Source organism: Bos mutus, chromosome 21 (assembly GCF_027580195.1).
Source record: "Bos mutus isolate GX-2022 chromosome 21, NWIPB_WYAK_1.1, whole genome shotgun sequence".
Lineage (NCBI taxonomy): Eukaryota > Metazoa > Chordata > Mammalia > Artiodactyla > Bovidae > Bos > Bos mutus.
Window position 1 is genome coordinate 63530325 of NC_091637.1, and position 14628 is coordinate 63544952.

At 58.1% G+C, this 14628-nt stretch overlaps 1 protein-coding gene across 1 annotated transcript in view; it reads right to left on the reverse strand.

The window, feature by feature from the left end:
* The window catches only part of CCDC85C (coiled-coil domain containing 85C), a 78113-nt gene that overhangs the window by 61877 nt on the left and 1608 nt on the right, over positions 1-14628 (reverse strand). The window lies entirely within an intron of this gene.

Below are 14628 nucleotides of genomic sequence, written 5' to 3' on the forward strand. Positions count from 1 at the left end.
ACCCCCACCCCCCGTCACTGCCCGGGGTCACTCTCCATTCCAGGACCACCCTCTCCCCATCATCCTCTACGAACCAAAAACAGCCTCAGTACCTGATAAGAGTGGTCAGAACTGTCTTACTTAAGACCTCTGAGGGAGGTTGTGGATATTGGTTTTCTAATTTATTAGAAAGAAAAACAAACACTGAGGGGTGTAGGTGGGTTTATTCCCACTCTCTGCAGCGTGGCCCTTCCAGACCCCTAACCCAAGGGTCTGCATCACCAGTGATAAAGCAGAGCCGCCCCAGGGGAGGGGTAAGGGATGGTGGGGGAGGGGATGGGAGGGAGGGGGCGTGGGAGCTCACCGCTCCCCTGCCTGAGGGGCCCCCCCGCCCAGCAGGACCAGCCAAGGGCAGACACAGGTCCGAGGGCCGGGCGCCGGGAGCACCACGCTGCCCGGGAGGCGGTCACAACAGCGCAGGTGCCCCCAGGGCCCTCCCTGCTCATCCCCACCACAGCCTGCACTGGGCCGACCCTCCTCCCGCAGCCTCATTGCCAGGTGCGGAAATAGGACACTGGAGCAGGTGGTCACTCCCGCCCCAAGGCCCGCACCACGGGCAGCCCTAGAAACGTCTGCCACGCCAGTGACAAAGCTACACCACCCTCCCCGTCCCTGTGAGGAACACGGTGAGCCCGGTCCCTTTCGTCTGCCCTCGGCCACCCCTTACCTGCAGCCCCGCACACACCCCCCCCCGAGGCCTCCAAGACCCCATTCTCCCCTTTGCGAGCGTCCTTCCCACTTCCTCTAGGCACCCATCAGCAGGCCACGGAGGGGCCAGTGGGGACGACGCTGTGAGACAAGGCCTCTCAGCTGGGCACAGGGCTCCCTCGAACCCACAAAGCCTCCCCGGAAGGCTGAAAACCCCAGCCAGCACACAAGCACATTAGCACCTTTCAGAGCCAAAGTCACAGGCTGGGCACTGGCCCATCAGTCCAGACTCAGAGCCACCTTCTCGCCCCCAGGCCTCCCCTGATGCCCTAAGCCTGCCGTTTTCATTAAGGCAAAGGAGGCACTAACGCAAATATTTTCAGCCAGAGAACAGCAGCCCACAGACCGATTCAAAAGTCACCAGAGGCCCGGTCTACAGAAAGAGGGAGGTTGCAACTCAAAAGAAGGAAATTAGGAGACTTTCCCATGTTCATTCTGTTCCCGCTGGTGATGGCTGCTGCGCCCACAGCCTCGGGGAGCTGGCACGTGCACCTCTGGTTTCGGGGGGGTGGGGGGCCAGCTTGGAAAGCTAAGCCTTCGTACGGGGGGTAGGGGGTGGGGGAGGGCAGGCAGCCGACCCTCCCGGGCACTGCTTTCTGACTCTCGGTCAGGGCAGCCCCCAACTGGGCAGGCACTAGGAAGGCAAAGGTCTGAGTTTGGAAACTGAGCCACTGTGGATCCTGGAAGCCCCACAGACAACAATGTCACAGAGAAAAAAAAGCCCTGGTGGCACTAGTCCAGCAGGGGAGAAGGGGCCAGGCTGGGAATGCCCACCAGGGCAACACTGAGGCCCAGAAGGGATCCCGCGTCCAGAACCTGCCCCAGGTTCCTCTGTGGTCTCTGAGCCCCCATGGACCTGGTCCAGCTGCCTGACTTCCCAGCTGGTAAACTGAGGCCCCAGGAAAACAAGGCAGAAGGGAAGAGACACACAGAGAGAAAGTCAGGAAGCAGAGACGTGCCTGGAAACATCTACCGAAGCCTGAATCCTTAACTGCAAGAGAGGACCAGGGGCATCCCGGGGCTCAGTGGTAGAGAATCCACCTGCCAAGGCAGGAGCCACGGACTCGATCCCCGGGCTGGGAGGACCCCACACGCCGCAGAGCACCTAAGGCCGTGAGCCCCAGCTCCTGAGTCTGTGCTCCAGAGCCCGAGAACCGCAGCTACTGACGTCCATGCACCCCGCAGCCTGCGCTCTGCAACGAGAGGCCCCACAGTGGGAAGTCCACGCACCGCAACTAGAGGGCGGCCCCGCTCTCTGCAACCCAAGAACGTCGGTGCAGCAGCGAAGACCAGCACAGCCAAACATAAATACACAAACAAATAAAATTACTTTTTAAAAAAGAGAGAGGAGCAGAGGTGTGACTTTCTGAAGATGGTGGGGTGGGGGTGAACCAGAACTTGACCTCCAAACCCACTAGACCACAGGCTCAGTCCAAGATGGGCGGTGTCCAGGACGCCCTCTCAGCAAAGGGAGAGGCCATTCGATTTCACTCCCTGCGTCCTGCATGGAGCCTCTTGGCTAGGCGTGCGTTAAGCTCATTCATTCTTATTTTTCAAAGGCTTCAGGGAGAAGCAACCTAATGTCCATCGATAGGGGAATGGATAAAGGTGTAATACAACATATACTGGGCTTCCCTTACAGCTCAGCTGGTAAAGAATCTGCCTGCAATGCGGGAGACCTGGGTTCGAGCCCTGGGTTGGGAAGATCCCATGAAGAAGGGAAATATTGATATATATACAATGGAATATTAGCCATAAAAAGAAGGAAATAACACCAATGGCAGCAACATGGCAAGAACCAGAGACGATCGTACCAAGAAATAAGCCAAAGAAAATTTTCATATTATATCTCTTATATGTGCAATCTTAAAGACACGAACTCATTTACAAAACAGAAATAGACACACAGACAGATAACGAAGTTATGGTTACCAAAGGCAAAGATGATGAGGATAAATTAGGAGCTTGGAATTAAAATATATACACTATTACATATAAAATATATTACCAACAAAGACCTACTATATAGCACAGGTAATTACCTACGATGGAAGAAAATATAAAAAAGAATATATATTTATACACACATGTACAACTGAATCAGTTTGCTATGTACCTGAAACTAAAACCACATTACGAATCGACTATATGTCAATAAAAACTTTAAAAAAGAAACTAAACAAAAATTATCTTCCCTGGTGGCTCAGACGGTAAAGCGTCTGCCTGCAATGCGGGAGACCCGGGTTTGATTCCTGGGTCGGGAAGATCCCCTGGAGAAGGAAATGGCAATCCACTCCAGCACTCTTGCCTGGAAAATCCCATGGACGAGGAGCCTCATAGGCTACAGTCCATGGGGTCACAAAGAGTCGGACACAACTGAGCGACTTCACTTTCACTTTCATGTATATATATACATTTTTTTTTAATTGTTTTAAAACCTTCAGGGAGGGATTTCACTGTCCCTCCCAATGTGGTTCTGGGTCTTTCCTGGGCCACAGACCCCACCTCTTAGAAATAGCACAAGAGCAGTCATGTTGGGGACCCAAGTTTCCCCAAAGCCTGTCATGCCCCGGTTAAGGAGACCACTGCATGCGTGTCCACCGAAGGTCAGCACAGGGCGGGGCACAGCTGACCCTGAAGCAACAGGGCCTGCCGAGGGCCCAGAGGAGGCTGAGGGGGCCTGGCTGTCTCCCTCCTATCACGACCCCCAAATTAAAGCCCCAGGCCAGAAAGCTCCAGGGACCCCACCTGCGGCACCGTTTTGGAGAGCAGGAGGGCAGGCTGGCCTCCCCACACCACCCCCACCCCACCCCCGCCCACCGGCCCACCGGCCACTCTCCTGCCCAGTTTGAGAGTTTGAATTGCACCAGAAACAAGGGGTCTTTTCATCCCGCACTGCCCACAAAGACCCAGCCACACACACTGGGGAGCGGATCATGTTGCCCACAGCCAGGCCGGCGCTCACGGGAACCAGGTCTCAACTTGGGGGGACGACAGGGATTAAGGACCCTGCAGGGAGAGGCGTGAGATGAAATTTAACTGCACTGGGGACCACCCTCCAAGGTCAGGAATCACCTCGAGGGTGAGGACCACCCTCCAGGGCCGGGACCTCGGAGGGAGGGCAGGAAGCATCCACCGGACCTCCTGACCACACTCGAGAGTGGCCCCCGGTCAGCAGGAGGGGTTCCCACGACTGGGGGACTGCAGGCTGGCGTGGGGCAGAGCTCCCAGGAAACCCACGGCCGCAGATCAGGGAGAGGGGCAGCAGCGGCAGGAGAAGGGGTCAGTGGACCCCCAGGGAGCTGACGCCAAGGATCCCGCCCACCAAGGCTCCAAGGGCTCCACCACGATCAGCTGCATTTCCAGAGGAAGATGACTTAGGAAGGGGCTCTCCTGGGACCCTTCTGGCCCCCCAAGGTGGGTAAGGCCGGAATATTAGCTCGTCTTCCAGAGGCCAAGCTAGTGCCCCAGCAGGCCCTCAAGGCGGGAGGGGGAGGGGGAATGGGGGGCACCATCCAGCTGTGATCTCATCGGTCCCTCTGCCCTCCCCTCCAAAACCCAACAGTGGGCTCATAGAGGGGCAACAATCAGCGAGGCCGAGCCCAGGGCTGGACCCCAGGTGTGGTGCATAATGGCTTCATCTGCCAGGGAGACCAGCTGGCATAACGACCCACGGCTGGACTCTGGCAGCTCATTTAACCCTGAAACAGTGTGCCTGCCCACTGCCCATCACAGCCACAGAGGGCGGCAGGGGGACCCTGCTGGGGGCTGGCAACTGGCCAGGATGCTGCTGGCATGGACGGCGGGGAGGAGACGGAGCGGAGGCCCTGGGTCCCCTCCCCGGCACCCCTCCCCTCACCTCAGCCCACCGTTTCAAAAGCTGTTTCTCTGTTTTCTGATCCTGCAGGCCTCCTGGTCTCATTTTGAGGCTGGGAGCAGGGGCTGGGCTCTGAGGGGGTGACCTCCGCAGCCTCCGGAAGCCCTGCCTGTGGCCTCTTTGGTTTGGGCTTCCTACACAGATCTGTGGACCCACACACAAGGCTACCAGCAGGAGATCCACAGCTGCAGGGCACTCGGCAAGAGGCTCCTGCGGACACCAGGGGACGAGAGGATGCGGACTGCTGCTCGCTCAGCCGGTGACCAGCCACCCCGAAGGGCAGACCTAGGCCTCGAGGGAAGAGCGGGATTCCCGTGGGGGCAGGAGGCAGGAGAGGGGGTTCCTGCCAACAGAAGCCCTCAGGGCCTGCTGTGCACCTGCAAGGCAGGCGGACCTTGGGGAGGTGCGTGGAGCCTGGCAGGGAGGGGCAGAGTCCCTGACACCTGCTTCCTTCTGTGCACAAGACCAAGCGCAAGGCCCAGCCAGGCGTTGTCCAGACCGGCACTGCCCACAGAACTCTCTGGAACAACAGAGAGCTTCCTTTCCTGCATTGACAACAAGCTGCAAAGCGCTTGCAAGAGGCCTGAGTGCAGCTCAGAAACCAAACCGCTCTTGTTACTTAATCTGAATTAACTCGGATTGAAACAGCCTCCAGTGGCTAGTGGGCAGCTCAGGACCAGAGCCAGGAAACCCTGGGGAAGGGTCGCCACCCATCAGGTGGAGGGCACAGGGGTGTCGGTGGGGCACAGGGGTGTCGGTGAGACACAGGGGCCCCAACTCAGAGGGCACCATCAGCGGGATGCTGACCAGGACACTCGACAGCTGGACATCCAGGCCAGGAGAGAGAAGCAGAGAAAGACCAGGGGCTCATTCCTGGAGGGAGGCTGACTGGCAAAGGCAGGAGGCAGCTGGACACCCAAACGCTGCAGCCAGGGAGGTCGGGGTTGAGCGGCCCACAGCCTTGTTCTAGCAGATGAGCCCATGGTGGGCATCAAACACCACCGGGAGGTCAGGATGAGGAGAAGCCAATGGGCCAAGCCGGAGCTGCCTGTCCTGGGGCCCAGGGCTGCCAGGGGCCAAGAAGGGATGGGTGGGAAGGTGGGCTGGGCCTCGATGCTCCCGGGAGAAGTGAGCAGTGGAAGGTGGGAGCAGGGCAGGGGTCAGAAGGGGGAAGACCCTGTTTATTGTTTTGGACCAGGAAACATGAGCCTGTTTGCAGGGGAAAGGAGCCAGGAGAGACCCAGAAACAAGAGAGGGGGACAGTGGTGGAGGGAGGTCCCACAGGAGGGGCTGGGAACCCGGCCCTCCTCCCACCAAGGCTAGAAGCTGCAGAGAGGGCGAGAAACCTGTGGTTTGATTTTCTGTCCCGTATAGAAGTGGGGTGTGTGTGTGCATTCCCCCAAAATACAGAAAACACAGAGGAAAAGGCGAAAGGGCAGGGCAGGAGCTCCCATTGTCCACCCCCGGAGCTCCAGGAGATGTGAATCGAGCCTTCTGGGAGCCCCTGGCACAGGCAGCGTGGCCGGAACCCGCCACAAAGGGCCACTCCCAGAGCGGGCTCATTAGGACAGGAGCCGGTGCGCTTGGGGTGGGGCGGGCCCATTCAGGGGCGCCGCACAATCGGGCCCTTGTGGGGGGCGGTGGGGGGGGGGGCAGCTCCCGGAGCCTCTGATTCCAAGACAAGAGCGCGCCTGCTTCTTGCCTTACAGCCCAGAGCCGACAGAAAGACAGATCGGGGAAGACAAAGAGATGCTTCCCTGACAGCGCATGGGCTATTTCTGGAAATGGGTCGGCTCTCCTGCCGTCTGGGTGCTGTCAGCCCTGCCCACCTCTGTCCCCTTGACCGCAGCCCTAAGCAGGCCCCCAGCCCCTCTGGGGCGGCCCAGCCTCCACCCGACCACCACCCACCGCCCGCTCCACAGGGGTGACAAAGGCAGTCAGTGCCTCTCAGCCTGATGCCTGGCAGTCTGCTCTGGCTCCCGGGGGGCGGCAGGGGGCAGGGGGTTGGGGGACCACCAGGCCGAGCCGTGACCAGGGCTGGGGTGGGTGCTCAGCAAACGCCAGGCCAGCTTCAGATCCAGCTTTCCACTGTCCTCCAGACAGACCATAGCCAGCTCCCTGGGCATCCAGGCGGCAAATGCGGGCAAGCGACCATCCAAACGGGCCTGTCTCACGCTCACGGCTAACGTGAGCCGACACCAGCCTCCAAGCCCGCAGGCTGGACTCTGTGATGCCCCAGTGTGGGGAGGTGTCCTTGCCGCCAGCTGACCTGCAGACAGGCCACCTCCAACTCAGGCGGCCTGTGGACCCCACAGCTTGTCTCCCAGAGCTTCCCACCGGGGAGGAGCCCCTAGGGAGTGTCTCCAACACCCCCGACCCATTGGGCCCATCTCCGAGAACTGGTCCAGGCACTGACATTTCTTCAAGTTCCCAAAGGTGACGTCTAATATGCAGCCAAGGTTGAGAACCACTGATAAAAGCAAAGATGTACTTCTAAGGAGCTGTTAAAAGGCAACAGTCGGGGGGCAGGGAAGGGGTGGGCAGTGGGAAGCACAAGTCACCACCCTGGGGGTTAGGGAGGTGATATGGTTTTTTTTTTAAGTAGTTCAAGGCCATTTGACGCCAAATGGCACAAATGGAAAAAAAAAAAAAGAAAGGCAGGTGGCCAAAGCGGATGGACCACCACTGGGTTTAAAACCAGAGGGAGAACTCATCCAACGCCTCTGGGTTGCTCATTTCTCATCCCACCATTTACTGCGCACTTACCACATGCCAGGAAGACTGGACCCTGCCCTGGGGAAGGTAATGGGCTTGGGGACAGACAGGACAGCAAATGACGTACGTCCAGAACAGCCGGTCTTGTCCCGGACAACCCACACCAGGGGACCAGAGCCCAGCGCTCTCCTCTAGCAGCACCCAGGCCTGCAGAAGGCGATCAGATGGCAGGGGCAGGTAATTCCACCGGGGCCCTTACCATGGCTCCTCACGAGGACAGGCTGGCCAGCCACTGGCTTTGGCCTCAGTGCTGGACAGACAGGTGCCCGCCTGTCGTCACGGCAGCCACAGCCCTGTCACCACCCAGACCTGCCCCTGCAAGAGACCTAACCACAAAGGTGACGGCCAGAGGCAGGACGGGCAGGGCAGGTGGCCCGTTCCTTGTGGTTCTGCTGAGTCAAGGGGCCAGAGGATGTGAGGGTCTCTGGCACCCTGGGCGTGGCCCACCCAAGCTTCCCATTTTACAGAGGGGCAAAACGAGGGCCCAGAGAGAAGACGGGGCTTGCGTGAGGTCAGTTCACGAGGGGGCTGCGGCCGTTGGCTCTGCGTTGTTCGATCCACACAAAGAGCCCTGACCTGGGGGGTGGGAGGGGGCACACCCATGCCCCTGAAGCCGCCCCAGATGTGGGGACTGTATCAGCAGTGGGGCCCCCGTGTGTGTGTGTTCAGCGGGGTGCAAGGGGAAGGGAGCAGACGGACTATGGAAAGTGGCAGTCTCTGAGTGCGCCCGGGACAGCTGACTGCAGAAAAACTCTCCGAGAGAAGGTCACAGCTGGAACCGCTCACAGTTGGAAGAGCCCAGCCCAGGGACTGCAGTGGGGGACGCAGTGAGAGCAGTGCCACAGAGCCACCTGCCCCAGCACGTGCAGTCAGCGCCGCCCCGCCGAGCCAGATGTGCCAGTGCTCCAGCTGTTCCTCCCTCCATACCTGGCCTCTCCCCTCCTCTCCTCTGCTTGCATGGACCTGCTCCGTCTCAGCTCCCAGCCCCAGCCACCCCCCTCCACTCAGCTCCGGGCACCCCCGAAGAGGCTGAGAGCCAAACCAGGGCACTTGTGAGAGCAGCGAAGGGAGCATGATAAAGTCACACAGCGGTGGCCGGGGTACAGGCTGCAGCTTCACGTGGACGGCCCCCTCCCCACCCCCAAGTGACCTGATGTGACTTGCCTCTCTGCCCTGAGCCCCTTCCTCAGCAGAAACGGGGACCCCTACCACCCCACCCCACCCCCGCCCCGGTGGGTCTCGGCACCGGTGTGGCCAAGCCTGGGGCGGGTCCCCTTCCCTTCCCAGTCTCCTCTGAGAGCCTTTAGGGCTCCGAGCAGTTTGCTCCCAAGTTTCCGGCTTTCCCAGGCATGGCATTTCCTCCTGTCTAAGATACCATCAGTCACAGATGCCCGATTTTCCAGAGCGAGGGAGGGGAAGACCCTGCAGTAAACACACACGCTGATTCTAAGACGCAACCCCGCATTGCAACAGAGGAGGGGAAAGCCCACGTTCGAATTCAGGAAATAACAAATGACCAGGGCCTCTGGCCAATGGGGAAGCAGGAAGGAGGAAAGGGAAACAGACCCTCACCTACTCCCCAGGGCCCCTGGCCTCTGCTCTGGTTAAACGACACTCCACATGTCTGCTTAAACACCGTACACAGGGTGATCCCAAGAACATTTACCAACGAATCAATACAACTCCTGATCTTTCTGCCCTGCTCCCTGGACAGTGGAGACCAACAGTGAGTTGCTCAAGAAGAGGCAGGCATCCATCACCAGGGAACTGACCCAGCTCCAGACCTGCCCTCCACCCTCCTGCCCCTGCCTGCCTGCCTGCGGCAGCAGAGAACAGCAAGAAGGGACAGATGACAGTGACCAGCTTCGGTGCCTGGAAGCTGAGGGTGTGGGGGCCCATTCCTGCCTGTTCACGATCAAAAGAGCATCAGGTCTGTTTCGCAGACCAACTTGTTCCTCTATCGCCAGGCTTCAGGGAAGCCAGTGGGGTCCTGTCATTACCTCGCTCCAGGGAGATAAGTGCTGCCTTCTTCCCAGCTCTGAAATCCCAGGGCACTCCCTGCAGGGACCCCCCCTCCCCGCCGCTCCCCGCAACCCGCTCCCCGGCACCCAGGTTGTAGGTGTGGGCAGAGCCACCATGGGGGTAAGTATTCCATGGACAGGCACAGTGAGGCTGCAGAGAGAGAGGGTGTGTCGCCCACAGGTGCCGCTCTGCCTGAGCACCCCAATAGCTCAGGGTGGAGCCCCTGACCCCAGACATCAGGAGTCACAGGGAGGCAGGCGGGGCTTTGGGGCAGACACGCCTGGTCTGAGGACCTGCAGAGAAGGTTCTTTCCTGTGACCCTGGAGGCCCCCAACCCAGCCCACACCACAACAGACTCCAGATGGACACTCCCAAGCTGCCACTCCCCAAGCCCAGCTACATGAATCACCGCGCGTGGCACTCTCAGACTGAGTAACTGCTCAAACGTCTGCTCTTGTTTTCCTTCCTGCTCGAAGGGCGAATTCTCTCAACAACCTGCCCCACCCACCCGCCTCCAGACTATTCTCTGCTCTGTTCTGGACTCGCACAACCAGCTACCCAGCTGTCTGAGCGCTTCACTGCAGGGGGTTCGGGAATGCCCTGGGTTTGCATGCCTCTCCTGATGGGGAGCTCCCCACCTCCAGAGGCAACCAGGTCCACCTGGACCATGCTTATTTGCGGGAGCTGAAGTCCAAATTGCTGGAACTTTGGGGGTCTGCACACAGCACTAACGCCCCTGGGCTGACGGCCCATCTAGTGGCAGTTCACCAACTCCGAAGCCCTTCATCTCCTGGCTCAACACACTGGCTCTTGCTGTTCCCAAGAGGCTTCCAGCCCCCTGCCTCCCTGCAGGTTGGGAAAACACCTTGCAGGTCCTGGGCTCTCGGCACCCCTGGTCCAGATCCACCTGCAGACCTGCTTCTGCGGCTGGAATGCCACCCTCTTCCATTCAACCGGACAAGGACTCCTGTGGCTGTGACAGGGGGCAGGCACAAGGACCCCTTCACAAGCATGTGATGGGGATCCCGCAGCCCCACCCCGAGGAGGCAAGTCTGCAGGAGTCCAGGTGACAGTGGGAAGTCCCTGAGCCCACCCTTTGAGGCTCAGTTCTCGGGACACGGATGAGGAAATCGAGGCTTCCATGTGCAGTAAGCTGCCTCCTCTTACACGCTGCTCACCTTAGACACAACCCTACGCTCCTCCTTCCTCAACCAGAAGGCAGGTCACAGCTTCCCACTTTGCGGATGAGAAAACAGAGGTCCCAGAACTCGAGCAGGGTCCAGGCCCCCAATGCTTTGTGCCAATGAGGAGGACAAGCAGAGCATAGGAAATCCCCCACGGGTGCAAAACACAGACCATGAGCAGTGGAGGGTTTAATCGCGCCACTCCAGGATCAACATAAAACCAAGTCTGTGTCCTAGGAACTCAGAGGCCAGGCCCTGAGTGAGGGGCCTGGTGGGGCTGTGACAGCAGAGGGAAGCTGTCTGGCAGGGAAGCCAGGGAATGAAAACAGAAGTAAGGAGCGACCCGGTGCACGGAAGCTGGCACTTTCCCATCCACAGATCTCTGGGGCCGGGAACTTCAGGCAAGGAAAACAGGACAGCAAGACTGAGGCTCTGGGTCTGGCCTGAGAAGGGGAGCCACACCTTAGCTACACGGGCCCCAGCCTGCCTGGGTCCATCTACAGGTCACAGGGGCCCTGCCAGGATTAAGCTCCGAGGAGACTTCCACTACTGGTGGGGCCTCCCAAAGAGGTGGGAGTGGTCCTCAGCCTGTCCTGGCTCAGGGGGGCGGCAGGCTGGACTGATCCAGCCACTCCTCTCTGCCCCAGCCAGCCCACAGGACTGGGAGCTAGTCACCACACCTCTCCAGACCTCAGTTTCTCCATCTGCGATGTGGGACCACTTGGGAGCTCTGAACACAATGGAGTTGGGACTGGGATGCTCTGTGGTAGGTATTAAACTGTGAGGCACAGGGCACCTGCCCTGGGTTACCAGCCAGCGAGCTCCTGGCCCTGGGGGCACGGTACCCCAAAGCCAGGGATGGCTGGTGGGGTCAGGATGGGGAGGGAGGGGGAAAGGCTTATTCAACCCCGCCTCCTTGTCTTCACTGACCTCTGCCCCTAGGCCTGGCTGGGTTTAGGAAAAGCTGCACATTAGCAGGGGCTGCTGAGCTGGGATCCCCTCATAAAAGACCTATTCAAAGTCAGAGGCTCCGTCTTTTTTTAAAGACCCAGACCACCCTCACTCTATCCTCCCTTTAAACCAACAACAAAAAAAAAACATACAAGCAGGAGAACAAACACATCTTATTTTGAGAAGCTCAAACTCTTCATGCAAACTTTTAAAGGTATAAACGGGGCCTGTACAAAGGGCTGGAGGCCCTCGTTCTGGGGTTAGCGGAAGGGGGAGTGGGCCATGTGATGTTATGGGAGGGCTGGGATGGAGGTGAATGGGCACACGGTGGGCGGCGGGAGGAAGAAAGAAGGTGGGACACGCGGGACAGGGAGGGGAATGGGAGAACTGTTAAAAATAACTTTTGTTTGAAAACTGCACTAGTTCAAAATGCAAACCTGACTTTCTGATGTTTGGGGTTTGCCTGTCCCAGTCTGCCCCCACCTCCCCACCACTAAATTAGAGCAAAGAGCATCCCAGTCCAGACTTTAATCAGCTCAGCCCAGACCTCTGTCAAAAAAGAAAAAGAAAAAAAAAGACTAAGGCCTATTTGAATTCCTATTCACAGGCCGGTCAGGCACAGGCCCAGCCTGGGAGGACCTGGAATACAGATGGGCCGCCACCCACCACAGCCTCTTAGGGCCCCGAGGGCGCCCAGCAGGGCTGCAGGTACCCTGCAGCTTCGGGACAGGACTACAGGGCCACTGACCCCCAGGAGGTGCAACCAGACACCAGCTTGGGAGAGCTATCTGTCTAAACAGCAAACAGAGTTTCAAAGAGAAGGGCCGATGTCTATTTGGCAAACCCCCAACAGGTCCCTCTCTTTCTCATGAGGATCCTTGGGAGAAACATGCATGACAAGGTCCTGACAACAGTTGAGGCCCACTGCCTGCAGGGATAGAGGAGGACCCCCTCTACAGAAGAGGAGCAGAGAGAGGCTTGCGAAAGGGAAGTCCCTGGCTGGAGGGAAGCGGGAAGAGATTCAAACAGGAGATTGTCTGAGCCCTCCGGGCACGGAGGTTATCAACCATCTGCTCAGGGGTCACTGATAAGGAAGTGACATTTGCTGGGACAGGAGAAGCAGGGCAAACGTGAGCCGGAATTGAGAACGGGGAGTCAGCAGTGTCTGCTGATGAATATTATCAGCCAAAATGACCACAGGCCAGAGATGAGAGCCAACCCCGGGGCCTGAGCAGTACAGGACCCCCGCAGCACCACCCAGGCAACTGACAACTGACACTGCAATCTCAGTTCCCTTCCCAGGAATTGCTCAGAACATCTCTGAGCCTCTACTTGCTTGACTGTAAAATGGGGATAATACTGCCTCGCAGGGTTCCTGTGAGGATAAGTTGAGAGGGCAAACGATCTGAGGCACCAGTCTGTTATCTGATTCCACTTTCATCACCACCCAGACTGGGGTCTGTTATCTGCCTCATCTCCAGCTTGCTCTCCACCCAAAACTACAGGTCCAAGGGCAGAAGAGTGGCTTTGAAGAGAAGGGACTTTCCTTGTTTCCAGACATCCCACTCATACTGTTGGGAGAACATGTCAAGGCTACGCTCAACTTTGAGACAAAACTAAATTGACAACAATCCCACTGATGAGTGAAATTTGTGATCATAACGCTGAGTGCTTATTTCACCCCGACCCAAAGCTGTGTCACCACAGAATCTGTGGCAGTCCTGTTCCCTGTGTGCACGGGTCTTGGGGGAGGGTGGGTTCTACAGGAAAACCTACAGCTCGAACCCACCCTGCCCCTCAGTGGGCTGGGAAACCTCAGTTGGGATCCAGTCCTCCACAGCTGCTCTGCTGACAGCAGCAGCTAACAAAGACAGGGTCCACATCTCCTTGTCCAAAATATGCCAGAACTTCTCTGCCAATATGCCCTGACACTTTAGTGCCCTGCAGAGAAACACCCTTGCCAAGTGTCACTGATGACGCAGCTGAAAACCAGAAACATTTCACTTCCTAGCCACAGACTGCCGCAGTCTTCACTTCCTACTGCACTTGGGGAAACCGAGGCCCAGAAATCTGACCCTCCCAAGCCCCACCCCTCCACCCCAGCCCCAGAAAACAAGACCAGAGAGGCTGAGACTGTGACTCCTCATTCCCCAAATGGTGCAAACCACCTAACTCTGAGCTACTCCCACTGGCCTTAAGGAGCTTGCTGGTGGGAGGTGGGGTGGATACAGAGTCACTGGAGAGAAACCCAAGTTGTAGCCTTAGATTGCTAATCAGTAACAAAATATGCCTCTACACCTAGCCCTGCCCCAACTCACAGGCTAGGAAGGTAAATAAAAACTGCCAAGGGCTAGTGCCCCACCTCCCCAGGGGTCCAGTTTCCACCCCACCCCCAACCCCGAGGCACCTGCAGAGCCCACTTGGCCACCAAAGCAAAGAGAGCGTGTCCCGTCCCCACCCGGCTCCCAGGCTGTCACTCAGGGGAAGAACAGTCATTTAAGGCCTAGATACATTTTCTCTGAACTAGGAAAGCCTTCAAAGAGAACCAGAAAGGGCTGTTTAATCTCCACCTTCAGGCAAATAGTTCAGGCAGCAGGAACAGCCACCAGAAGCAGGAGCCAAGCCACCAAAAATGTGGAAAGACAGGGAGGAGGGAGAGGAGGGAGAGGAGCGAGGCAGGAGGGACAGCCACCGATCAGAGGGTTGGGGATGGGGAGGGTGACCAGCTGCCCCACTCCTACAGAGTGCTTGGGGCCCAGCAGTCACATGGGCTGGAATACAGTAGCTGGGCTTTCCCGAGGCCAAAGGTCCTCCCACCCACACCCCAGCCGCTGCTGCCAACATCGGCACTTCCAGGAAAGTGAGCAGCAGTTTACAGACCCCTTCAGAGGCTTTTATCTCTGCCTCAAATCCGGGAGGTAGGGCTTACCAGCTCCATTCTACAGATAAGGAAACTGAGGCCCGAGGAGACAGAACGCCAGGATCCAGTCCAAGCCTATATTCTTCTGGGAAATCTTAAGAGCCTCAGTTGAGAAAGGTCCCCGCTCCCAGGGAGAGTCAGGGAGCGCTGAG